The sequence below is a fragment of the Phyllostomus hastatus genome, unplaced genomic scaffold, assembly GCF_019186645.2.
Source record: "Phyllostomus hastatus isolate PE091 unplaced genomic scaffold, TTU_PhHast_1.1 phas_contig_244, whole genome shotgun sequence".
Classification (NCBI taxonomy): Eukaryota; Metazoa; Chordata; class Mammalia; order Chiroptera; family Phyllostomidae; genus Phyllostomus; species Phyllostomus hastatus.
Genome location: NW_025333796.1, coordinates 2,613,798 through 2,638,327, shown reverse-complemented (window position 1 = coordinate 2,638,327; position 24,530 = coordinate 2,613,798).

The following is a 24,530-nucleotide window of genomic DNA, read 5'->3' as shown; positions in this document are numbered from 1 at the left end:
GCCCCCGGGAAGGCGGCGGCCGCTGCCATTCCCGTCGCGAGGACAGGGAGGCGGGGCCCCGGCGAGAGGAGACTGCGCCCCCCATCCCTCCGGGGGGGGGCAGCGGGTGCAGGGCGCAGCTTCCACGGGCTCCTGGCCGCTCCGGGACCCACAGGAGCCCTGCCACTGTCCCCGCGCGAGGCAGAGGCTCTGGTTGCCATGGCAACAGCCAATCTGCGGAAGCTGTGACCTACATCACGAGCGAGAGGCCCGGCCCGCAGCCCCGCGTCCTCGGCTGCGGCTGTGTCTCGGGGACGACCTCAAGTGAACCCTTCTCTCGGGCACCGGGGGACGGGGCCTCTCCCCACGCGGGGCTCGGGGCCGGGGTGGGGGGCCTGCGGGACGCGGGCGGGCGGCACCCCCAGGGCCGCGTCTCACCCACAGCCGGCCGTCCCCTGGCGCTGTCGGGGCCATGCCCCTCGTCACACGTGTCCTTTGTCCAAGCACACGTATCGGCGCACACACAACCCCCCCATGTGTGTGCAGCACACACACACACACACACACACGCACGCACACACACACAGAGGAGGGAGCGGGCCCATCAGGGTGTCGGAGACCGTTCCCTGGGCAGCGGTTGGACTCAGTGCAGGATGAAGCCCGATGGTCACCCTCCCCCCCACCCGGGGTGGCCGCTGTCCCCAGCCTGGAGCTCCTGCTCCCGCCCCTGTGGCTGCCTTCTCAGGACGGAGAGACCCCCTCCCCCGTCCCGGGCTCACGGCAGGGTCGCAGCCGCCGCGGCCCCCGGGCTCTGGCACCCGCCGGACCCTCGGCCCGGTCTCTCCGGTGCGGCAGGAACTTCTGGTAGCGGCGGCGGCGGCGGTGCTGTCAGTACTGGTGCTGGCTTCACGCCGCAGCCTCAGGTGTGGGGGCGGTGGGGAGAGCAGGGCCGGGGATCCCACCTGTCTGTGTCACACGCGCTGGATGCCAGGGTCTCCCGGGGACTGCCGCAGTGGGCGGGACCCCCGAGGACGGGACCCCGAACCCCAGGGCCCGCGGCCCCTCTCACCCACCGGCCCCCCTGCTGGGACGCCCGCCGCTCCATCCAGCACCCCCGGCCCTCCCCGCCGCCGCCCAGCCCGTCTCTGAGCTCCGTGGGGCCCGCCTTTCCTGCCCCCAAACAGCCTCTGCCGGGGGACCTAAGGGTGGTGGTCCCGCGTCCACTGGCAGACCAGTCTGGGCTTCCCTGCCTGCTGGTCTGCCCACAGCCTCCCCTCCCCACGGGGCCTGGGCCCTGCAGACTGGCCCGTGCAGCGACCGCCGTCCCCTCGGCCCCGTGCGAGAAGGGCCGGCCGGTCCCCCTGTTCTGTGCTGTGCTGCTGCCCGGCTCCCCGCCCACGCGCACTGGGTCCCCGCGCCCCGTCGTTTGCATTCCGAGGCCGTCGGCAATCAGCCAGGCCCCTCATTACGGCTCTTGAAGGCGTTCTCCAGACTCAGCAGGAACGGCCGCCTCCCGCGGCCCCGCACCTGCTCCCCCTCCGCGCGGGGCCGCCCCTTCGGATTTGGCTGCACTCCCTCACCTGAGCCGCCGGGCACCTGCCTGGGCTCGGGGCGGCTCGGGTCCCCGGGGTCGGGGGCGCCCCGGCCCGGCCCCTGCCCGACCCCCCTCACAGCACGGCCGCAGCCGGAGAACGAGGCTGGAACCAGAGTGTCCTCAGGTCCTCCTGGGACAGGAGCCTCCCTGTTCGCGGAAGGACACGCGATGAGGGGTGCAGTCACGGAGGCACTGGGAAAAGTGTGTGAGTGTGAGTGTGTGAGTGTGTGTGAGCGTGTGAGTGTGAGTGTGTGTGAGCGTGTGAGTGTGTGTGAGTGTGTGAGCGTGTGAGTGTGAGTGTGTGTGAGTGTGCCTGTGGGCCACACGGGGAGGGGGAACGCTCAGCATTGACAGGGGGGGCACCCAGGAGGGTGGGGGGGCATGGTTTCTACCCCGGTTCCCCGCTGTGCGGGGGCCGTGCCTCCTCCCCGGGGTCTCCTGTCCCTCAGCTGTCGCACCCCTGCTCAGTGAGGAAGAGGCTACGAGGGCCCCCCCCACCCTGCGGGCTGCTCATGAAGGGGACCTGGGTGACGCTGTGGGCGCAGCACCCGACACCCGTCTCTGCCGGGGCTGCCTGGGGTGTCAGCACCCACCCGGGGGCCCGACAGGAAGGAAAGGGCCCCAGCGGCGGCGGCCGTCCTGTGCAGGGAAGAGCAGGGGTCGGCGAGTCGGTGTGGGGGGACCGCGGGGCGCGCAGACACGCCGAGGAGGGCGGGGGGGGGGCCGCCCAGCCACGGTCCCGGCCACGGCAGCGGGGTGCCCACCCTCCCTGCGCCTGGGGCGTCCCCCGCCTTCCTACTGCCCCGGGGCAGGGGGGGGTCCCACCATGACAACTCTGTTCCCACGGACTCCTCGAGCCCCCCAGCCTGGGCTCCTGCGGGGGTCCGACTCCACGGTGGTGGCTGCTGCCCCGAGGGCTGGCCCGTGCGTCCCCAGCCGCCCTGTGCCTGCCCCTGGGAGAGACGCTCTGCTTCCCTCTGCGGTCCCCTCTGCTGCCACCAGGTCCCTGCTCCCTGCGCCCAGCCAGCCCCCTCTCCCCCCAGCGTCCGTCACCTCTCTAGACATGGCTTCTGTCAGCATCCAGTGATGCTCTGCACCCCCCCCCCCCCCGCCAGAGACTCCCTTCCCTGCCCACCTCCCCCAGCAGCTCCTCTGCACAGATTTGTATCACCCACGGGCGCCCACAGACACAGGGGCTGCCAGCCCCACCCAGTGCGCAGAGACAGAGCACGGACCTCGGCCGGCAGGGCCTTCGGGGGAAACAGCCAGGAGGGCAGCCCGCCGCAGGGAGCTCTTCCCGTGTGCGGGTAGCTCTCGCCTCCTGGGGCCCTCCCTCTCCAGGGCTGTGGAGGGAGGTCGGCGAAAGACAAGATAAGGGTCGTCATTGTTAAAAGAGATAAGGAAGAAAAAAGAAAGAAGAAAGAAAGAAAGAAGGAAGGAAGGAAGGAAGGAAGGAAGGAAGGAAAAGAAAGAAAGAAAGAGAAAGAAAGAAAGAAAGAAAGAAAGAAAGGAAAGAAAGAAGAAGAAAGAGAGAGAAAGAAAGAAAGAGAGAAAGAAAGAAAGGAAAGGAAGGAAGGACGGAAGGAAGGAAGGAAAGAAAGAAAGAAAGAAAGAGGAGGAGGAGAGGCAATATTGAAACCTCTGGGCGTCTCGTGACACTGTGTCATGGTGTGAGTGTCTGGTCACGGGCGACGGCCTGGCTAAGTCAGCTTCTGCGGAACCGGTGGGCCGCTGGCTCTGCTCTCTCTGAGCCGACCACAGGGTGCACATTATTGGGGTGGCTGTGATGTGAACCCCCGCAAGGGAGCAAGCCAAAGCCTTGTTATCACTATTGTTTTCGTCTTGTTTTCAAGCCGCTGTCTCAGACCTGACCCGTGTGGGGCCTGGAGGCTCAGGACGTGTGGGTACAGACCTCAGTGGGCGTAATGGGCCGAGACCCCCCCTGCTGCGGCTCCCTCCCAGCTGGGCACCCCCTCCGCTGAGTGGGACCAGAGGGGCCCCGGCAGTGGGACTCCGGCTTAGGAAACGGGGTCACTGCGTTCTGCACCGACACCCGAGCCCTTGTCAGAGTCCCCCACTTGAGCCGGGCAAGTCCTTCTCCCGGCTTTGACTCGGGTGGTGTTCGAGGCCTGTCCAGAAGGTTCCCGGCCGCGTGCTATGAAAAACAGAGACGTTTATTGAAGAAGGTACAAGATATAAGACACATCACACGCAGGACAGTGACGCCTCAGTCCCCTTCACAGCAGGCACCTGGGGGCCTCACACGGTTCTCCCAGTCACCATCAGCTGCCCCGTCGTAGTTTCCTGAATCTCATCAGCTGCCTGAACTCTCTTCCCTTTCACAGGTGATTTTAGTTTTGGGAAAAGCTGGGAGTCACAGGGCACCAAACCTGGGTCACCCGGGTGATTTGATGTTTCACCAAAAAAGTACTCTACACAAGACGTGATGCACGAGCAGGTGTGTTGTTGTGAGGAAGCTGCCTGTCACCAGCTGCCCACAGCTGCGGTCTTCTGAGTCACCTGAATAGTTTCTGTGGAGGAATGTTCAAGCTTAACACAAAATCGGATGCAGATTCATTGCTCTGCTCACTCAGTCACTTTGAATGTGACGGCCACACAGTGCACACGCTCACTTAACAGTGTCTACCGCCCCCACTGACCAGTGCAGTGAAGTCGTCATTGTTCACGCATGTGCATTCCAGTCCACGCTCCTTGGCCGCCAGGTCACACCCATGCCCTGCACACCGTTCTCGTTACAGTAACGGTGGCTGGACGTTTTCCGGACAGGCCTCCGTAAACAAGACATGGAGCGACCTCATGGTGACACCGGGCAAAACAGAGGTTCTGGGGAACGGAGCGGCTCCCAGGCCACAGAACCGGCGCCGTCTCGGAAGCCCACAAGACTGGAGGCAAGGAAACGGGGTCGGTGTTGACTGCCGACCCCTCGCTCCCCTGTCTGGAAGCTCCTTCCTCTGAGAAATAATCGAGTTGAGCAACGTTAGCGATTCGTTATGGCCACAAGCTTTCTCTCGTCCGTCTGTCCCTGCGGCAGAGGCCACCGTCCGCGCGGTGGCTCGGGAGCGGAACTGTGTGACCTCACGGTGTCCCCCTGTGACCCCAGAAGGGACGGAGCGGGCACCCTTGGGGGCCTGGGGGGGGAGCGCCCCTGCTGCTGCAGCCCTTCCGTCCCCGGCGGAGGAGGGGCCCCCCTGGGCTCCCGAGAGGGGGAGACGGTGTCGCTCGTAGCCAAGGCGCCTTCCCGCGGAAAGCCTTAATGAGCGGGTCTGGCGGGGCCCGGCACCGCTCCGCGAGGAGCGGCTAAACCGGAGTCCCGGCTAAAACATCTATTACGGCGGCGTGTAATCTGCTCGCGATGCGCAGTAATGACAGTCTCCAAGCCTGTCATTTGTGGGCCGCAGGCAGCAGCCCCGTCAGGGGGGGGAGGCGGCCCCCGCAGCTGCGCCCTTTCCGGGGTGGCCCGGCCCAGCCTGGCCCGGGGTGTCAGAGCTGCATAGGGGACCCACGGCCACAGGCGCCGTCCCCACGGGCAGTGCCGTCCACGGGGGCTCCCCAGGGCGCGGGGCCCGGTGAGCTGCCGCCTGCCCCCTGAGCCCCTCCATGGCCTCCTCCTCCTCCTCCTGGGGGCTCTCAGTCGCCCTTGATTTCTCAGGCGCCGCGGGCTCCCCGCTGCGCCTTGAGGGGGCACGCTCCTGGGAAAGTGTAACTAACATGTGTTTCCCGGGGCCGCGGGCCGGCTGCTGACGGGTAGGAGGTGTCAGCGTGCCCTGGCCGCCCCGACCGGTTCAGATGCGTGGTCCCCACCCATGTCACATGCGTGTGTGTGCATGCATCCGGTCACACACGTCCTGCGTGCCCTTACACATGTGTGTGCCGGTCCCTCCCGGGTCACCTTGCCTGATTTCTCCAGCCGTGCGAGAGGCTGGGCTGACAAGGTCGACGCTCCGGTCGGAGGGGCTGTCTCAGGGGCAGCCAGCCAATGCAGGCCCCCGGGGGGCAAAGGTCTCCGTGTCACCCCCTCTCCGCAGCCAGGAACCCCGCCCAGCACACGCCGATGGTAGCGTTCGGCTCCCGGGGAAGCAGCGCAGATCCTAACGCTGTTCACGGCGTCGTCCAGTCCATGGCCGCGGGCTCACAGCGCAGGCGCCGGGCCCCACAGTGCGGGTGGCGGGAGCGGAGCCCCCCTGCACCCGGCAGAGAGGTCCGCACGCAGAGGGGGCGGGGGAGGGCGACAGGAGAGGCCGCGTGGGAGGGGGAGCAGGAGGCCAGGGCCCAGGAAGAAGACGCTGGAGATCAGACACCATGCCGGCCGGCCGAGGACTTTGGGAACCGGCTCAGCCCAGCAGGAAGTGCTGAGCTCCGACCCCAACCGGCTCCGCACCCACGGCCCCAGGGCGGCCGTCTGTCCTGCTGCAGAGATGTGGTCCCCTCGCCTTTCCCCAAGCGCCCAGCGGAGCCCCGACTCCCGGCCGGGACGGTCTTCACGACGCCCCGGACGCCCGGCGGGAGGAGTTCGGCCAGGGGACGGCAGGCGGTGATGCGCCTCGGCCCTGCCCCTGCTCGCCCACCGCCCGGAGCAGGGCTGGGCCGCTTCCCTGGGGTCCGAGCCAGGAGTCGCGGCCGCTGCCCCGGGGGCTGGAGGGGGGAGGGGCACGGGGCGCCCCCGGTACCGCCCCAGCTGAGGCTCACGGAGCTGCGCAGAGGGGAAGCCCATCCCGGCCGCGCGGCGGCGGCGGAGGGACAGCCCTGGGTTGGACCTGGACCCTCGGGGCCCTGGCACGGCGCTGCCGGTGGGGGGCGGGGGGCCGACCGGTGCGAGGTGGCCGGGGCTCCGGGACACCCGGTGGTGCCCTGCTGTGGAGAAAAGGGTGGACGGAAGGGGGTCAGTCGGTGAAGATGGAAGTGAAAGGATTTCCAGGAGAAGATCGGGAACCACGCTGTAGCCGTAGAAACCGTGGGAAGATGCGCCCCCAGGGGGCTTCGCAGACGGGCTGAGCGGTCCCCGCGAGAGGGTCAGCCGTGGGCCGGGCGCCCGCCCCCACAGTGGAGCCAGGGAGGACGAGGAGGGCCCAGGGTCCGATCCTGCCCCTGCCTCCCGCGGGGACCAGCCCTGGCCGGGGCCCAGGCTGTCTGGGGGGACGCTCGGGTCCCCTGTGGGGGAGGAGAAGCCACAGGGACAGAGGAGGAGCCGCGAGACCTCCCGCTGAGGAGGACGCCCCCAGCAGCTCCAGGTACCAGCCTCCGGAGCATCCGGAAGGACCCAGCGGGCGGCGGAGGGGAACCGCCCTGCGCCGGCGGTTACCGAGTTCCCTGGCACGCCATCCCGGCGACCTGAGGATGAGAGAGAAGAGACACCCCGAGGAGACGGCTCGGTCTGCCGCTGCCCTGGCTTTCCACAGGACCCCGCCCTTTAAAGAACGTGGAGCTCCCGCTGGAGCCTAGTACCAAGTGGGTAAACGACACGAAACTAACATGTTGTCTGTTTCATCTCCTCCAGATCCTCTGAAAAGCCCCCCTTAATTTCCCTTTGAGCAAATAACCAGAGGCGGGGGGGGGGCGGGGGGGGGGGGGGGGGTGGGGGGGGTGGAGCTGTGAACTGCACTTCCGTTAGGATTACCGCAGCCCAGTAGATACATTGTGATCGGTCTCTGAAACAAAGTAGCAGATTCACCACCTGCCCCATAGATACATTGTTACCTGTCTCTGAAACAAAGTAGCAGGTTCCTTCCCACGAGCACGTGTGGGGATGGGAGCCAGTCCCGGTGCACTCGCAGAAAGGGATGGATGGCGGCCCCGGTGCTGCCTTGTGCGCTCGGGCGTCGGAGGGGGAGCACGGGCGCGCAGGAGCCCAGAAAAGCACGCCACGCTACGGAGGGAGCGGCGTCCCCGTCCTCGCCGACACGGTTCTGTCCCTCAGGCTGCCCGCCAGGCACCGGGAGCCTGCCAACGCGCCCCGGCAGCCCCCGGTCATGGCTGCCGTGGGGCAGAAGACACGGAGCACGTGCCCACACAGGGTTCTGCCCCAGGATCCGAAAAGTTCGCTCTAAAAAAAGAGAAGAAAAAAAGAAAAAGAAAAATGAAAAAGTAATGACAAATTATTCCGCCAGAGATGTTATGCTCATGGTCTGGGACCTCAATAGGAGTTATCGATGAGAACTAAATCCTCCAGAAAAATATTTTGAAAGCCTGTTCTCTGTGGCGCACCCGGCGAGACGGAGGCCGGTCAGGACCGCAGCCCGGTGCCGGCTCTGGCAGCATGTGCCGCCCCCCACCCCCCCTTGCATTTCCCCACCCACTTCCGTTTCACAGGCGCTTCTACAACAATCACGGACTGCCCGACACCCGACAGCTGTGTGCGTGGTGACCGGCGGCAGACCAGAAACCCGGGCAGGTGCGGAGACACCAGGGGCGCCTCGGCCGCGCAGCGAGGGGGCTCCAGCCCGAGTGGGGGTTTGAGGGTTCCGGTCTGCGGGTCCCTGTGCCCCCCGCCCAGGGCCCAGGTAGGTCGTTGTGCGAGTCCCTAAGTCTCACCTGAGTTTTCATCACAAAACGCCTTTTACTTTCAAAACAAATGCTTTCCGACAGGGTCCCCACGGGGCCCCTCCCCCGACAGAGACGGAGGAGCATCTTGGCTGCAGAACCGGGCCGGTGCCTCTCACGAGACCCGAAATTCGGATCCGAGGTTTTCCCGCCCCCGCCGGTGGCTGGAACCAGGGCGTCGCCTCCTCCGCCCGCAGCTCCTCCCATTCCAAGCCCGAGGAGGAGGAGCTGGGGCTCACCCCCAAACCAGCCCGGGGGCCCCTTCCCTGCCTCCCTGCCCGCATAATCACTCCCAGGCTGCTCGGCCCGGCCCGCCGCCCCCCGTCCCCCCACCACTGCCAGCCACCCTGGGCCTGGTCCCTCGGGGCTGCCGGCCTCACTGGGCTGGGCAGGACCCTGGAACTAGAAACATCTGTTTCCAGGGCGGCACTGGAAGCTGCAGACCACTGCCTGACGGCTGGACAATGGGCCTGTGTGGACCGGAACCAGAGCTTCAGCGTCTTGCCCGAGTCCGCCAGGATGGCGCCTTCGGGCCAGTGGGTGCTGCCCGGGGCTCCGGGGAGGCGGCGGGGCGGCTGCGCACGTGTCCATCTGCCCCTGCCGAAGTCCCCGGCCCGCATGTCCGCTGCGTCCCCATGGCAGAGGCTCCTGGAACAGGGGCCGCTGCCAGCTCGTGTTTGCTCGCGGCTGGGGGCTCAGAAAGGGGCGTGGGGCCAGCCGAAGGGAGCTGGGTGCGCCCGCGGGAGAGGCGGGCCTGGGCCGGAGGGCACACCCAGACCGGCCGAGGGGAGACTCGGCCGTGTGGCAGATTCTCACGGAGGCCAGAGACTCCGGTGACAGGACGGAAGCCCGAGTCTTTCTGCACAACCTGCTCCCGAGTTAATGGAGCCCCGCCCCCTCCGCCCCACCCCTCCGCCCTTTCCCCGGGACCCAGAGGGTCCTTCTAACGGGTCGGCACCAGGGCACTGGGCGCCGCTGAGGAAGGGGTCGCCGGTGTGGGTCCCGGGCACCGCTCCGCACGCGTGTCTGTGACGTGTCACTGTGGACTGTGGACGAGGATGGGGACCTTCAGCCCCGGAAGGACTGTTAGGTGTGTCCGGGCCCAGGGCCACCACGGGGTGGACCTCACGCGTGTGACACTGCCAACAGCCGATGACAAGTACCGTGAACAGGCGGCCGCAGGCAGAGGCCGGCCGTGAGGACTGCGCGCGCGCGCACACCCGCCCAGGAGCCGGGAGCCGGGGTGGGGGGTGGCGGGGGGGGGTGGCCGTCGGGGGCCCTAGCCCGGGACCCCAGGGGGGCGGGGTCGCCCCGACCCCCTCCGCCACCGGAACTTCGGTCATTGACCCGCGGCGTGTGCCCCCTCTTGTCGTTTATTAGCGCGCGGCCCGGCTGTGCGCGCCGGCCAGCACCCGCAAGCAAGCGCTTCTTGTCTCCCTCCCCCTGTGGGCGCGGAGCCCACGGCTGCACTGGGGGAGGACCGCGGTGGCTGCCCGGGTGCGGGGAGACGGAAACACTCCGCGCCTCTGCCCGCATTCCTCGGTGCTCCCGGCGGAGCGCTCCCCGCCGGAGCCGGCGCGCCCGCCTCGCTCCGGCCCGCGTTCCCAGGATGCGGCGGACCGTGGGCCCCCGGACTCGGGTCCCCGGGGGCACCACCCTCTCCTGCCGCGCTCGGACGGTGCAGACTCGCTGCCTAGCTGCGGACGCTCTGAGTTCCGCGCGTGACGCGTGAGGTCGCTCCCTGGAAAGCAGGAAGTCCTGCGTGAAAAGAACCCAGCGTCCGAGCGTCTAAACAAACATTGCTCTTAGAAACTGGTTCAGAATCCATGCTTTCCGCCCCAGGACGAGGGAGCTCTGGGCTGCGCGGCCCGTGCTCTCTGGCCCTCACCGGGCACCCCCGCCCCGCCCCGCCCCCACCCGGGAGCAGCCTTCCTGGACCCCGCGCCCTCGCCGGCGCTCCGGGTCCTCGGGGGTTAACGGGCAGCCCCCATGAATAAATGATGGGTGCGCATCCGAGCACTCTGCGGAGGGCGAGAGCGGCAGGAAGTGTCCCAACGCTGTCACATCGGATCACAGCGCGGCCCTCGCCCCCCGCTGCGCGCGGGGTCCGCCGCCGCGGCCCGAGGCCCCTCCGCACCCGCGCTGCTGCGGATTGGCGGGCTGGAGAGGCGAGGTCGCCGCGCGGCTGTCCGTGCTGGGAAGCGGCGGGGCCCATCCCGCGCGCGCGGCCCGGTTGGGCACATGTTTCGCAGACGCAAACATCATCCATTAGGGTTTTTAGCGGTGGAGATAATATCGTTTCTAATGCGGGCTCCATTATGGAGAAAGCCGCCCAGGACCGGGCTGTCTCGGGACCATCTGCTCCTCCGGGCTGGGCCCCCTCCCCCTCCCCCGCCCTCTCCCCCTCCGGGGGCGGCCACCCCACCCCCGAGCCGGCCCCCTCAAGGCCCCGCAGTGGGAGCCGCGGCTGCGTGGGGCCGTCGCACAAAGGAAGTGATCTAGGGCAGGACAGGCCTCGACGCGGAGGGAAAATCAATACCCATCACCGTCAGATGGAAGTCCCGTCACCACCTGTGAGCGGGCGCCATGTTCCCCTTGGCCCCCCTCCCCGCCCCTCCCCCCAGTCCCACAGGGGACACCCCCTCCCTCAGCGCGCTGTGCACCTCGGGGGACACGGACCCGGAGCCTCGCAGGGCGCCTGCCCCCCGCCCCCACACCTCCCCCATCATCACTCCGCCTGCGTCCCCGATTCATTTATTTGCTCGCAAAATACCACAAGCGCCTACTGTGTGCCAGGCGTTGTTCTCCGCGCCTCCCTCCAGCGTTACCCAGAGCAGAACTCGGACTCGATAAAGGGCGCTTTCTCCAGCACCCCAGAGGTGGGCACGGGCCGGCCGGTGACAGGAAGGAGTGTTCAAGGCCCGACGGACAAGAGACAGCATCTCAGCGAGGCCGGCGCGGCCTCCAGTTCATCCCGTCGAAGTTCCCCACGTCCCTGTCTCTGAAGAAGGAGAGTCGAGAACTAGCGTCTGTCCGTCCTTCTGTCCTGAGCTCGGAGGGGAGGCCAGGGTGGGTGGGAGGGAGTTGGGGTGGCTGGGAGGGTGCACTGGAGGCGATGGGGACTTCTGGCTGCGGGGCCCCGGGCACGAAGCAGAGAGGAGACCCCCGAGGTCACCGGTGCTCACGCAGACTCCCCACGAGCACAGCAGCTGCATTTGCACGCAACGTCCCTGGGGGGCGGGCCCCGCCCGGGCTCCCCCTTTCTGAGACTGGGAGCTCCCACAGGCAGGCCCCTCCCCCCCAAAAGGGCCCAGGGGGCCGCAGACGAGACCAGCCCATGAGGCCTGGGCTGGGGCGGAAGCTGGGAGAAGGTCCTCATGGGGCCAGCCTCTCCCTTCGAGGCAGAACTCTCCTCTGTCTTTCCGTCCGGGGATGACCTGGCGCTTCCCACTGCGAGCGGGACCTCAGGAGGCCTGAGTCCCTGGAGGTCCCGCCAGTCCGCCGTCCCCCGGCCCGGGGCCCCTGTCCCCTCTGTCTGCACCTCCGGCCCAGGTGGTTCGAGGACACACACGTTCCCACGGCCAACCCCTGACGCCACACTCAGGGGCACTTCCCCCCCCCCCCCCCGGCGCTAAGTGGGGTTTAAACCCCGGGATCAGCGCGCAGACAAGCTCAGCGGCGTCTGAGGCTGCGGCTTCCACCGGCCGCCTTTCATCTCCGAGGGCCGCGGGCCGCGCCTTCCCTTCCTGAGAGCCGGGCTGGCCGAGCACAGAGCCCCGGCGGGGCCGCCGGGGAGGCACGGCGGCAGTCGCAGCCCGGAGTAATCCCGGTAAACAGTCATTTGACCGCCGCGAATGCAGGCCGCCCCTCCGCGCGCCCGTCAGGAGATCCGCGAAGCGCCAGGACCCGGAGCTGGGACGCAGACGCTGGAGGACGGGCAGGGGTTCAGGGGAACCGAAACAATCATTTTCTTCCTCGGCGGCGGGAGCTCGGTGAGTGCCTGGGAACCGTGAGACGCGCCTACGGAAAACACTAATTAAGCGAACTCTTCGCTGGTGGGGGGGCAGGGTGGGAAAGGAGGCGATGGAATGCGGGGGGAGCCAGTCTGAGACTCGGGGACCCGGCCAGCCCGTCCTGAAGGACCCACGGGCGCCCCCGGTTTGGGGGGCTGTGCCGGCCTTCCTCCATGGAAGGTCCTGGTTCCCCCAATGGCAGGGGTCCGATGACAAAAGGGACGTCAGGGGGTGGCGGGGTGTCCCGGGGAGATGGCCGGGGAGGGGGCCCTGAGACCAGGGGGATCGCAGGTCCCTAAGAGCCCGAGGGGTCGGCAGGTGGCCCGCCGACCTCCGAAACACCACCGGGAACTGCTCCTCCAAAGACGCGCTTTTCCCCTAGAAGGAAAAACTGTTCCTTTTTCTTGACATCGTCGTATCGGACCCCCCTGTCTTCCCAGGGGGACGTCTGTGTTCTCCCCTCCAAGGGGTGCGTCTGACACACGGGAGTCTGACCTGGGCGCGGCCCCCCTCTCCCAGGTTCCCCCCTCAGTCCCCTCTGGGCGCAAGGGACAGGGTGACAGGCTCCAGTGCGAGGACTAGCCCGCAGCTGTGTCTTCCTCGCAGGGACGGGACTTGGCATCTGCCGCGTGGGTGCATGCGGGGGGTTCCGTGGGTGACACCCGGCTGGAGACCACGCAGCAGCCCCACGCGCGCCTGTTCCTGCCTCCCTCTGGGGCCCGGCGCGTGTTTCTAGCACATCCACAACAGCCCCCCACCCCCGAGGGCTGCGGTGGCCCTCGTCACTGACACGTCAGTCGGACAGAAGCTGACTGTGATGCACGGATGTGGCAGGGACACATAAGTCACTGTGCCTTGTCCCGGCGTGGACGCGAGGAAGCCTCAGTCCCTCTGTCTCCTGGAGCTGAGCAGACCTTTCGTGAACTCCCCCCACCGCCCCCGGAGCCCCTGTGGTCTTTGCTCTTCCCTTCGGGAAGGCCTCAGCATCCCCCTGGAGCCTAAGGCTGAAGCCGGGGGGATCTGAGTGCCCCTCGGCCAGGATCTGGGTGGTCCAGGGCACGTCACCCCCCCCACCCCCCCACGGCAGCTCCCGGCACACACACAGCGCTCAAGGGGCCTGTCACCGCTCAGCGTCCCCCGTGAGACTGGAAGTCATCCCGCTGGGACCCCAGCACCTGCCCGGAGTCACCTGAGCCCCCAGCGTGGCCAGAGGGGAGGGGGAGGAGGAGTCTGAGGAGTGGACGTGGGAAGAAGCTTTGCCACCCCCGGTGGTGTTGAGTGTCCGGGAGCATTTACACCACAGACATGGGCCGCAGCCACAGGTCAGCCCCCGCACCCCGAGAATGGGTCGCCCGCACGTCTCAGCCTCAGGGGCGCTGTGGAGCTCAGGCTGAGCCTGCTCCTGACGCCCGCGGCGCCCGCGGTGTGACGCCTCGAGGGCATGATTCAGGCCCCACGTGCCAACCTGCAGGGTGACGACCGCCCGGCCGTTTGCCCCTGAAGGGCCAGCATCGCCCTCAGCCAACTTCCCGAGGACGCACCCCGAGACCCCCGGGCAGGCGGCGGGCCCACGCGCCCACGTCTGCCTCTGCTCCTGGGCCTCGGACAGCTCACAGGCGTCTTCTGGAGACGCCCCCCCCCCCCAGAGCACGGGGTTCAGCGTCAGGTTTGCTTTACGGCCCAGAGGCCGCGAGGACCCCAGGAGAGCCACTGGGTGTTCTCTGAGAATCCTTGCGGCTCCTCTGATTTCGTTCACCAGACCCAGTTAATTAAAGCCAGAAATTCTGATTCGTGTCCCAAAGTCGCCTGGGTGTGTCAAAGGGGGCATTTAAAAATAAAAAATCTGGAAGCAACCAAGAAGCCCACCAGTCAATGAGTGGATCAAAAAACTGTGGTACATTTGCACAGTGGAATTCTGTGCAGCAGAAAGAAAGAAGGCGCTCCTACCCTTTGCAACAGCTTGGATGGAGCTGGAGAGCATTATGCTGAGTGAAACAAGCCAGGCGGTGAAAGACAAATACCATATGATCTCACCTTTAACAGGAACCTAAACAACAAAACAAACAAACAGACAAACAAAATATAACCAAAGACACTGAAATAGAGAACAGGCTGACAGTGACCAGAGGGGAGAGGGGAGGGAATTTCAGGGGAAAAGGGGAAGGGTTTACAGGAACAAATTTGGAGGACACATGGACAAAAACTGGGGGTGGTGGTAATGGGAGGGAAGTGGGGAGGGCTGGGTGGTGGGCTGGATTGGGAGTAAAAGGGAGAAAACTGTACTTGAACAAGGATCAAAATAAAATTAAAATTAAAAAAATAAAAAATAAAAAATCTGACGTTCCTGGTTCCACGCCCCCCGCCCACACTGGTTTTCTTGCTCGGACCCGGCGTGGGTCACTCCGGCTTCCCCACCCCCGCCCTTGCTCTGGGTCAACGCCCCTCGAGGCGAAAGCTTCCCGGGGCTGCTCACTGTCTTGTGTTGGAGGAAATTCTCCTCTTCATAATTTTAGGTTGGTTAAAGGAAAAACCACCACTTTCTATTTATAACTGCACGGCTCCCCAGCATATGAAAATATGCCCGGTCGAATCAATGTCACCGTGGGGCCAGCTGCCAACCCCAGACCAGAGACGCTCGGGGGAGGGAGAAGCGGACGGCGGAGACCCCGCCTGAGGGGCCAGGTCACCGGGCAGAGCCCTGGGGACACGGGGGACACCTGCGCCCTGTGGGCTTCTGGAAGGGTGTCCCGGGAGGGGCAGCTGTAGGTGACTTTGCCTCTGAGGAAACTGATACATGGGATTCGTGGTCTGAGGTCAGAACCTGACGTCACTAAGCGGGAGGACCCGGACAAGGTGTGTGCGAGCTGTAGTGACCCGTGACAGAGCCAGGGGAAGGGGAGGTGCACCCCTGTCTCAGTCTTCGCCAGGGAGGCGGCAGTGGCCTTGACTCTGCCCACATGACATCGCAGCAGCCCAGAAAGGGACAGACAGCAAGGGAGCAGCCTGCCGTCGACCCTGAAACGTGAAGGACGATGGCCACAAGGGAGGGGACTCGCCCAGTGCAGACAGGCAGCTTCAGGAGGGGACGACACCCAGGGTGCAGACACGCGCCACGTGGGCCCTCTCCCTCGACTGGGGGGTGCAGTGAAGCAGCAGCCACCACTGTGCGGGCAGGCGGGGGACACGTGTGCATGAGCTGGAGGACACGGGTGCACTGGAGACCGGTGGGGGGTGGGGGTGGCCCAAGGTCCCCGTATGCTGCTGCTGGGAGGTCGGACAGTCACGTCTGTGTGGTTCCTTTGGGTCCATGTCTGTGCACCCACATGCGCAGCTTTTGTGTTTTGTGTGTGTGCATACGCATAAGTGTGTGTTACATGCATGTACACACCGACACATGTACTGTGTGCTGACACACGTGTGTGCACATGCATAGGCAGGCGTGACTGTGTGCATATCAACACAGTCTGTGTGTCTGCACACGTGCATGCACATACATGCGTGTGCACGTGCACACCACCCACACCTACACGTGCGTGTTTGTTTCATGTGCTCACATGCACTGGTACATATGTATGTGTGTGCACGCGTGCCGGAGCGTGCTTGCCTTCCCTGCGGTGTCGGACGCTTCGCAGTCCGCTCTGCAGAGCCCAGGCGTCGGTTCCGGCCGGGCTCGCGGTCGGTGCTGCAGAGAGTCCCCCCTCCGGCCCCCGGCGCCCCCGCTCCCAGCCGCGCGGCCCACGCTGGCTGCGAGGCCGCCGGGAGGTCAAGTCCGAGGTGCTCCCTGACCACGGCGGCCCCGAGGCCTCCGCGCCAAGGGAGCGAGATTAGTACCTTTTTGACAGAATTTAATAATACGGTTTTATAATATTTAATTTTGTTCACAAAGTGTCTCTCAGTGGGAAGCCTTTTTATTTTCTTTACTTCCCTAAACGTTATTACTTTAAAACAAGTTCCCGGCACAAAGAATTTATTATGTCGCCTTGCGATCTGATTCTCGGAGGCCGTGTGGGGGCAGGGATTAGCGTCCAGTTCACTGGGACGTGCGGCCCAGTGGACACGCGGAGTGGGCGGCCCGCTGCCAAGGCGGCCAGCTCCAGCCGGGCCTGTCTCACCTGGGGGACAGGCGGGCGCGTCTGCCCGTGGGTCCCGAACGTGGCTGTCAACGGCGGCCCCACTTGGTGCCCCTGCGCTGTCCCCAGTGACACCCCAAGCAGGGACTCCCCACCACCCACCAGGGGCGCCCGGTGGGGTGTCCTTGCTGACATCCTGGTGGCCAAACTGCGAAATCCCTCCGTCCCGCCGGCTCTGTCCCAGCGAGGCTGGGGCTGACCGTCCGCAGAGACGACAGGGCGGCATCCACGTGCCCCGAAGGGCCCGCCGCCGACACTCAAAAACGACGGCGCTCGGCACTCTGTCCGGACCGTCCTCAGGACCATCACGCCCCAGGGGGAAACAACTCTGGACCCTCGATGGTGCGTGTCCTGACTCCCGCCCACCCGTCCCGCCCAGTGGCGATGCCCCAGAGGTGGACAGGTGGACAGGAGATGCTGGGGGCCCAGGGGTGACCATTTCGGAGGAAAAACGCCTGCGAGGAGGTTGAGCTGGCTTCCCCCCGGGGCACAACCGCCCCGGCCAGCAGCGCCGCTGGGCAGGGCCAGGCGACCCGGGAGTGCGGGCGGCAGGGGCGGGCGGGAGCAGGGCGGCAGCAGAGACCAGGCAGGCGGCTCGGGGCTGCTCTGGCGTGGGGCCGCGCAGCCAGTACAAGTGGGCGTGTGAGAAGGCTGCACCCTCGTCCACCCACAGCTGACCCCGTCCCGACCCCGGCCCCGCCCTCCTGAACCGGGACGCTGCTGGGGGGGGGCTCACCGCGGAGCGGCCCTCCGGGAGCTGCCAGCCCCGGGCCCAGCTGCCCCTCACTCAAGGGCACGCCCCGCTGGGGGGCCCACCCAGTGGGTGCCCTCTGCTCTGGATGGGGGGAGGGGGGCTTCGGGGACCCTCTGGGACCCAGCACCCCCCTGGGAGCACCCGAGGCCTCTGTGGGTCCCCCCCACTGCGTCCCCTCCCTCCTTTTCCCCGAAACAGCCGCCCTCAGAGCCCCCCCCCACCAGCTGCTGCAGGCTGCCCTCCGCCCGGGGGGCGACCTGCTCCTCAGCGAGTCGGCCCCGCGGCCCAGGGTGCCGACACTGTGGGAGAACCGGAAACGTCGTTTCTGGGACGGTGGGTCTTCTCCTTCATCAGTCGGATCTGAGCAGGGTTCCCGGTTCCACGGCTGTGTTTTGAAACATTTGACCTGCCCGGCCTCGAACGGGCTTCTGTCCGGGGCTGGGTGACGCTCGGTGGGACGCGGTCAGCTCGCACGGCGCGGACTCACTGTGCAGGTCACGGCGGAGACCACGGTGGGTGCAGCTGGGGGGTGGGTGGGGGAGCCGCCCAGGTGACGCCTGAGCGGAGGCACAGGCGAGCAACCCCTTCCTCCTCCCCAGGAGCAGTGAGCCGGTCGCTCCCCGGTGACCACCCGCTCGACCACGAACACGGTCCGAAGGATGCCGTTTCCAAAACACGGCACCTGGGCACAGCCGGCCATTTCACCTCCAGCCTCCGTGACTCGGAAGACCCGACGCTGGGAGCACTTCGCAGCGAAGGGAGGACTTCTCAGTAACGATCCCTGCACGTCCTAGGGGGCTGCGGGGATGTCCTGGGGCTTGGGGGCACCGGGCCCCAGGGCGGGGTCCTGAGAACCCCCCCTCTCCGTCCGCCCCGAGCGGATCTGCTTTACACGCTGGACTGCTGGTGGGGTTTCTCCCGAAGAGGGTGGTTTCCTTGATGGTTCCAACTTCCACCATCTGCCTGGGGGCCGGGGAGGGTCTCTTTGGTCTTCGGCGGCCCGGGGGGCGGGGGGCTTCTCGCCGCTGTGCCGTGGTTTCCCGGTGCACGTCAGCGGGGACCTCTCCGGAGCCGCCCACGAGGCCACCGTACTGACCGCTCCCGGGCAGGTGCGCGGGCAGCCGACCCCCAGCCGGGGCGCGTGAGGAGCACGAGCAGAGCAAAGTGGCGCTGACCGGGGTCCTAGGGCAGCTTCTTGATCCGCGTCCAGGGCTGACGGCTTCGCCCGGTCTCTGGATGGGCGCCCGGAGCGGGGGCTGCGGCCGGGCGCAGGCGGGTGGGACTGCGTCCCGGACTTCCCCCCGCCGCTCAGCGGCTCCTCGCGGAAGCCCTGCCAGGCCGCCTTGCGTGGCGTTCGTGGGTCCGAGCGAGTCGCTGCCGTAGAGCCCGTGGGGCGGGCACGCTCACGGAGGTTTTCAGGGAGGATCTCCGGGCCAAAGAGTAGATACTTTTCAACTTTTTTAAAAACACTGTTTTATTTTTATTTATTTTTAGAGAGAGGGGAAGGGGGGAGAGAGGGAGAGAAACATCCATGTGTGGTTGCCTCTTCCATGCGCCCCCTACTGGGGACCTGGCCTGAAACCCAGGCAAGTGCCCTGACTGGGAATCAAACCAGTGACCCTTTGGTTCACAGGCCGGAGCTTAATCCACTGAGCCACACCAGCCAGGGCTATTTTCAACTTTAGTAGATGTTGCCATATTGCCTCCTCTTTCTCCCCAAATCTGAAACACTTCATAATTCCTCTGAGACTGTGAGTACTCTTCCTCTTACAACCGCTGGATACTAAGTTTTTGCCAGTCTAATGGGTGTAAAGGAAGACTTGCTGTCATTTTAAAAATATATTTCATAGATTATGCTCTTATTACAGTTGTCCCATTTCCCCCCTTTATTCCCCTCCACCTGCAGCCCCCCCACACACATCCCCCCTTAGTTCATGTCCACGGGCCGTGCATAGAAGTCCTCTGGCTTCTCCATTTCCCGTACTATTCTTACCCTCACCACTGTCTGTTTTCTCCCTACTGTCTATGCTTCTTATTCTCTGTACCTTTTCCCCCTCTCTCCCCTCACGCCCTCCCCTCTGATAACCCTCCATGTGACCTCCATTTCTGTGATTCTGTTCTGTGCTAGTTGTTTGCCTAGTTTGTTGTTGTTTTAAAACAATTTTATTTATTCATTTTTAGATAGAGGGGAAGAGAGCGAGAGAAATGTCCGTTTGTGGTTGCCTCTCAAGTGCCTCCTACTGGGGACCTGGCGTGCCACTCAGACATATGCCCTAGACTGGGAATCGAACCGGAGACCCTTTGGTTCACAGCCCATGCTCAATCCACTGAGCTATATCAGTCAGGGCTGGTTTTTTTGGGTTTGTTTGTTTGTTTGTTTATAAGTTTGGTTTTTGATAGTTGGGAGTTTGTTGTCATTTTACTGTTCATATTTTTTATCTTCTTTTTCTTAGATGAGTCCCTTTAACATTTCATATAATAAGGGCTTGGTGATGATGAACTCCTTTAACTTGATCTTATCTGGGAAGCACTTTATCTGCTTTTTCACTCTAAATGATAGCTTTGCTGGATAGAGTCATCTTGGATGTAGGTCCTTGCCTTTCATAACCTTGAATACTTCTTTCTAGCCTCTTCTTATCTTCAAAGTTTCTTTTGAGAAATCGGCTGATGGTCTTATGGGAACTCCTTTGTAGGTAACTGTCTCCTTTTCACTGGCTGCTTTTAAGATTTCTTCTTTATCTTTAATGTTGGGTAATGTAATTATGATGTGCTTTGGTGTGTGCTTCCTTGGGTCCAACTTCTTTGGGACTCTCTGAGCTTCCTGGACTTCCTGGAAGTTTATTTCCTTTCCAGATTGGGGAAATTCTCCTTCATTATGTTTTCAAATTAGTTTTCAATTTCTTTCTCTTCCTCTTCTCCCTCTGGCACCCCTATAATTCAGGTGTTGGAACGTTTAAAGTTGTCCTGGAGGTTCCTAAGCCTCTCCTCATTTTTTTTTTTTTGGATTCTTGTTTCTTCATCTGTTCTGGTTGGATGTTTATTTCTCCTTCTGGTCCAAACCATTGATTTGAATCCCGGTTTCCTTCCCTTCGCTGTTGGTTCCTCCTGCATTTTCCTTTATTTCACTTTTCATAGCCTCACTTTTTTCTCTATTTTGTGAGCACACTCGACCATATCTGTGGGCATCCTGATCACCAGTGAACTTTGCATCTGATAAGTTGGCTATCTCTTCATCGTTTAGTTGTATTTTTTCTTGGGCTTTGATCTGTGCTTTCATTTGGGCCATTTTTTTTTTGTCTTGGCGCACCTGTTTTGTATGAGGAGTGGAACCTTAGGTTTTCACGGGGGGAAGGGCAACTACATCACTGCGTTCTGATGCTGTCTGTGGGGGAGGGGTCCCAGAGGGAGCAGTGCTGCTTGCTCAGCTCTTGGCTGGCTTTCAGTCACTTCCCCCGCTACCCACAAGCAACTTGGGCCCTTCTGGTGCTGATCCCAGGTGGGTGGGCTTGTGCACATTCTAGGACCCTGTGGGTCTCTCCAATAAACTCTCCTCTGAGGCTGGGAGTTTCTCCCGCCGCCTCAACCCCCAGAGGTTTGTACAGTCAGAGGTTTAAGGCTTTACTTTCCCCGCGCTGGAGCCTGGGTTGTGCGGTCTTTCTCACTCCCCAGTGGTTCCTCCCGGTTAATCCGCACATGAACATGGGGCCGCCCATTCTGCCAGCCACCGCCTCACCACGAGTCCTCTCTGCCCGGCTGCCCGTCTCCGCCCCTCCTACCAGTCTTGATGAGTGAATGTCTATTCTTTAACTCCTTGGTCGTCGGGCTTCCAAACAGTTCAGTTTTCTGGCAGTTCTGGTTGTTTTTTGTTTTTAAATTTCTTGTTTTCCTTCTTTTGGTTGTGCGAGGAGGCACAGTGTGTCTACCTACGCCTCCATCTCGGCCGGAAGTCTGAGACTTACCTATTGTCATTTAAATTAACATTTTCTAGCCATTAATAAATCTGGGTATCTTTTCATAATTTTTGGCCACTTAACAGGCTTTTCCGTAAATTGCCTGGTCATAGCTCTCAACATTTTTCTATTGCTTGGTCTTTATCTCTGACTTAACTTTTGAATTTTATTTTGACTTAACGATGTGTATATCGCAGCTCGTTTTAAACTGCCGATATTAGCTCACTGTTTTCTGATGACGACACGTATATATTTTAGGTTCTGAGCGGTCACTCTGTCCCGTAAACCTCAATAGCCCATTTCATACGTCGCGGCCTGGATTTTCGTGTCGGAGTTTTGTTTCTTACACCTAGTTTCCTTGTCCTTCAGGAACGTGTTTGTCACCGGGGACAACACCGAGTTCTCTCGGTTCTGTCACGGGACAGCCCGGGGGTCCGCGTCCTTTACCAGGCGGGTGTTCCCTCCCGGCCGGTGTGGACGAGCACCTCCCCCCCCCCGCCCCGCACCGGCCTCCTGCCGGTCTGCCCCGCTGTCCTCTCCCGTCCGGTACCTGGACCCACGGGGGCCGTTTCGGGGGTCACGCGGCGCTGCTGTCCAGAGCCCCCCCCCCCATCTGACCTTCAGAGCCCTCCGGACTGCCCTGGCCGACTTGGTCTCCGTGGAAACGTTAACGTCATTCTGGCGTCATTCTGACGTCATTCTGACGTTCGGGTGGAAACGTCGCGCCCAACCTGGAGCGGCTTTGCACTGCGTTGAACTGGTTTCAGGAGGTGCTCACGTGCCTTCAGGACGATGAATCTCCTCCTTTGAGGACACGACGGTGGGTTCGCTGCGGCGGGTTTTGTTTTCCGCCGTTTCGGACGGTTTTACGGATCTTGCCCTGCAGTGGGCCTTTCTCACCCGCCGCCGACCCTCAGTGTGCGGCCGTGTGGGTGCCACGGGGGTGACGACCGCCCCCCCTCTATTCCCTGTCACTGCCCGGTTCTTACCGCTCGGTGGGGCACAGCGACGAACTTTTGTGCATTTGCATGCATGTGCCAAGATGCTAGTTTTACAGTAAGTTCCCGTAGTCTTTAAGGGCAGGTTCGCCGGCTTCCCGGTCGACGAGCGACACTCAGCGGGCTGGCGTGCCCTGTTTTCATGTTCCCGGCGTTTGCGCACGTGAGTCCCCTCTCTCGTCCCCCCAAGTTCACCGAGATTCTGCTACACGCCCTCGTGGGCGTCCCTTTCTAGCTCCCGATTTTAATCTGGACGATCTCCGCCCAGGCCGGGCGGCTCAGCGGCTGAGAGCATCGTCACGGGCACCGAGGCTGTGGGTCTGATCCCCGGTCAGGGCACCTGCAAGGGGCAACCAGGGAAAGCGTGTGCGTGAGCAAGACAACAAGTTGATGTTTCTCTCTCTCTCTCTCCCCTCTTCCCTCCCTCCCTTCCCTCTCTCTCTAAAATCAATCAATAAAAAAAATGTACAAGAGTTTTACTCGTTGACCATTTAGGAGAATACTTGCTTTTGGGCTTTGCTGACTAATCGACGTTCACATTGTTTCCTGCACTCTACCTTACGGAGAGACTGTGATAGCGGTTAGTGCCGTGTGGCTGACCCCTCTCCAACGTGGACCCGTGCGGCAGGCGGCGGGGACGGCCTCCCGCCCTGGGGTCTCCTGGGGTTCCGCCCGGCGTGCGCTGCCGTGCTCTTCTCTTACCGCTGCGCCACCGTCTTATTTACGGTTCTCCTGCTCGCTGTCAAGTGCGGCCAGTCCCCAGGCTCCTGCATCCCCTCCGTTGGGTGCCGCTGCTCGAAGGGAGGCTGCCTCCGTAATGGAGCGAGTTTTCTCTGTTCTGCAACAGCCTCCATGACAACCTCACGCCCCTGCCAAAGTCTGTATTCAGCCCCGGGGCGGGGCTCGGCGGAGGCTCCCAGGTTCTGTGCCCAGACCGCGGCTGGAGCAGACCGCCCTGCCGCCGCCGTCCTCGGCTCTGCCCGGCCTCTGCCCCGGGCGTCCTCCGGGAAGGAACTCTCCGGACCCGTTAGGCCGCCCTCCGACCCCGTCTCAGAACCAAGCAGAACTGGGGGCCAGCGCGACCTGTGCTTTAATGAACCCGTGGTGCCCCCAAGACACTGCGAGGGCAACCCCGCTCCCCAGGCCGGCGCTGCCGGGCGTTTAGGCCTCCGCCAGCCGCTGTGGACGGCGGTGGGGTAGGGGGTTGGGGGAGGAAGGCCGTTTGTTATTATTCCGGCTCTGTGTCCAACGTCTGCGGCCGTTCTGGTGACTGTCCCGTCGACAGCCCCCGGCGGTGGTTTCATTAAAACGCCCCGCGGCCCCCGCCGGCATTCGGCATTTCAGCTTCGGCATTTCCCTCCCGGCCCCTGGCCAGGTCTCCAGTTCCGCCGACCCCAGCTCTCCGCCCAGCGGTGTGGGGGCCAAGTGCCGGGCGCTCACCCCCGAGCCCGCCGCCGCCCCCTAATGACAGTTCCCGGTCCAGGCCGCGGGCGGCGCCCGGCCCGCTCGAGGCCAGCCCCCGGCGAACGGCCCGGCCAGGCCCGGCTGTCTGACGTTCCGGCTGGACATGTGTGTTCTGAGTGGAGGGGGAGCCGGGAAAGTTCCTCCCGCCGAGAGAGGTCAGGTGTCACTGTGATGAGTGACCTCCTCGGACGGTCGGGGCCACCAACGAGGCGCCAGTGGCCAGGTCTCGCCCCTGCTGAGGCCGAGGGACGACGGGTGTCCTGGCCCACGAACAACCGGACATGGACGCGTGAAGGGGGGGCGGGGCCTGTGCGGGGGCGGGCGGTCTCGGCGAGGCCACTCCCCCTTTGCGCCCAGAGCGAACCCAGGGCCTGGCCGGGGGTCGGAGGGTCAGAAGGTGACTGACAGGGACCGGGGCCTCAGGGGCGTGTGTGAGGGAGATCTGTGTCGGCCCCCCCCCCGCCTGTTTGGGGGGCCGGCCTCTGGTCCCCGCGCCGCTGCAGGGCCGGAGCATCCTTCCAGACGCGGTACCACACGGGCGGCCGTTCCTGCGGAGGTTTTCACAGCAGCACGGACCAACCTCTGACCCCGGGTGGGGGTTTTGGGAAAAGCGAAGGGTCACGAGGGAGGAAGGAGACCGGGCTGGTGGCACTGTTTGGGGTTAAATGCAGGACGTGACTATAAATGCTGTTTCTTTACTTTTATTGTATTATTTTAATCCTCTCCTGAGGATATAATTTTATTGATATGGGAGGGGAGAGAGAGAGAGATCAATCGTTTGTACCCTGATCAGGGATCGAACCCACGACCTGGGCCCCTGCCCCATGGAGCCGAGCTGCCCGGCCGGGCCACCCAGGTCCCTGACGATGGTCCTGAAGGCCGTCCTCCCGGTGGGGACGCGGTGGCACCCAGCGCAGAGCCTCCTGGGGCCCTTGCTGTCCCGAACACGCCAGGTCCCCGTGGGCGCGGGCCGTCCTCGCTGCTCGGGCTGCCCGGCCCGGCGTCTGTCCCCAGGGGGCGGCCGCGACGTCCCGGGGGCTGGGGACTCGGTGCTGCTCCCGCCCCCTGTGGCGCAGGAGGACAGGAGGGC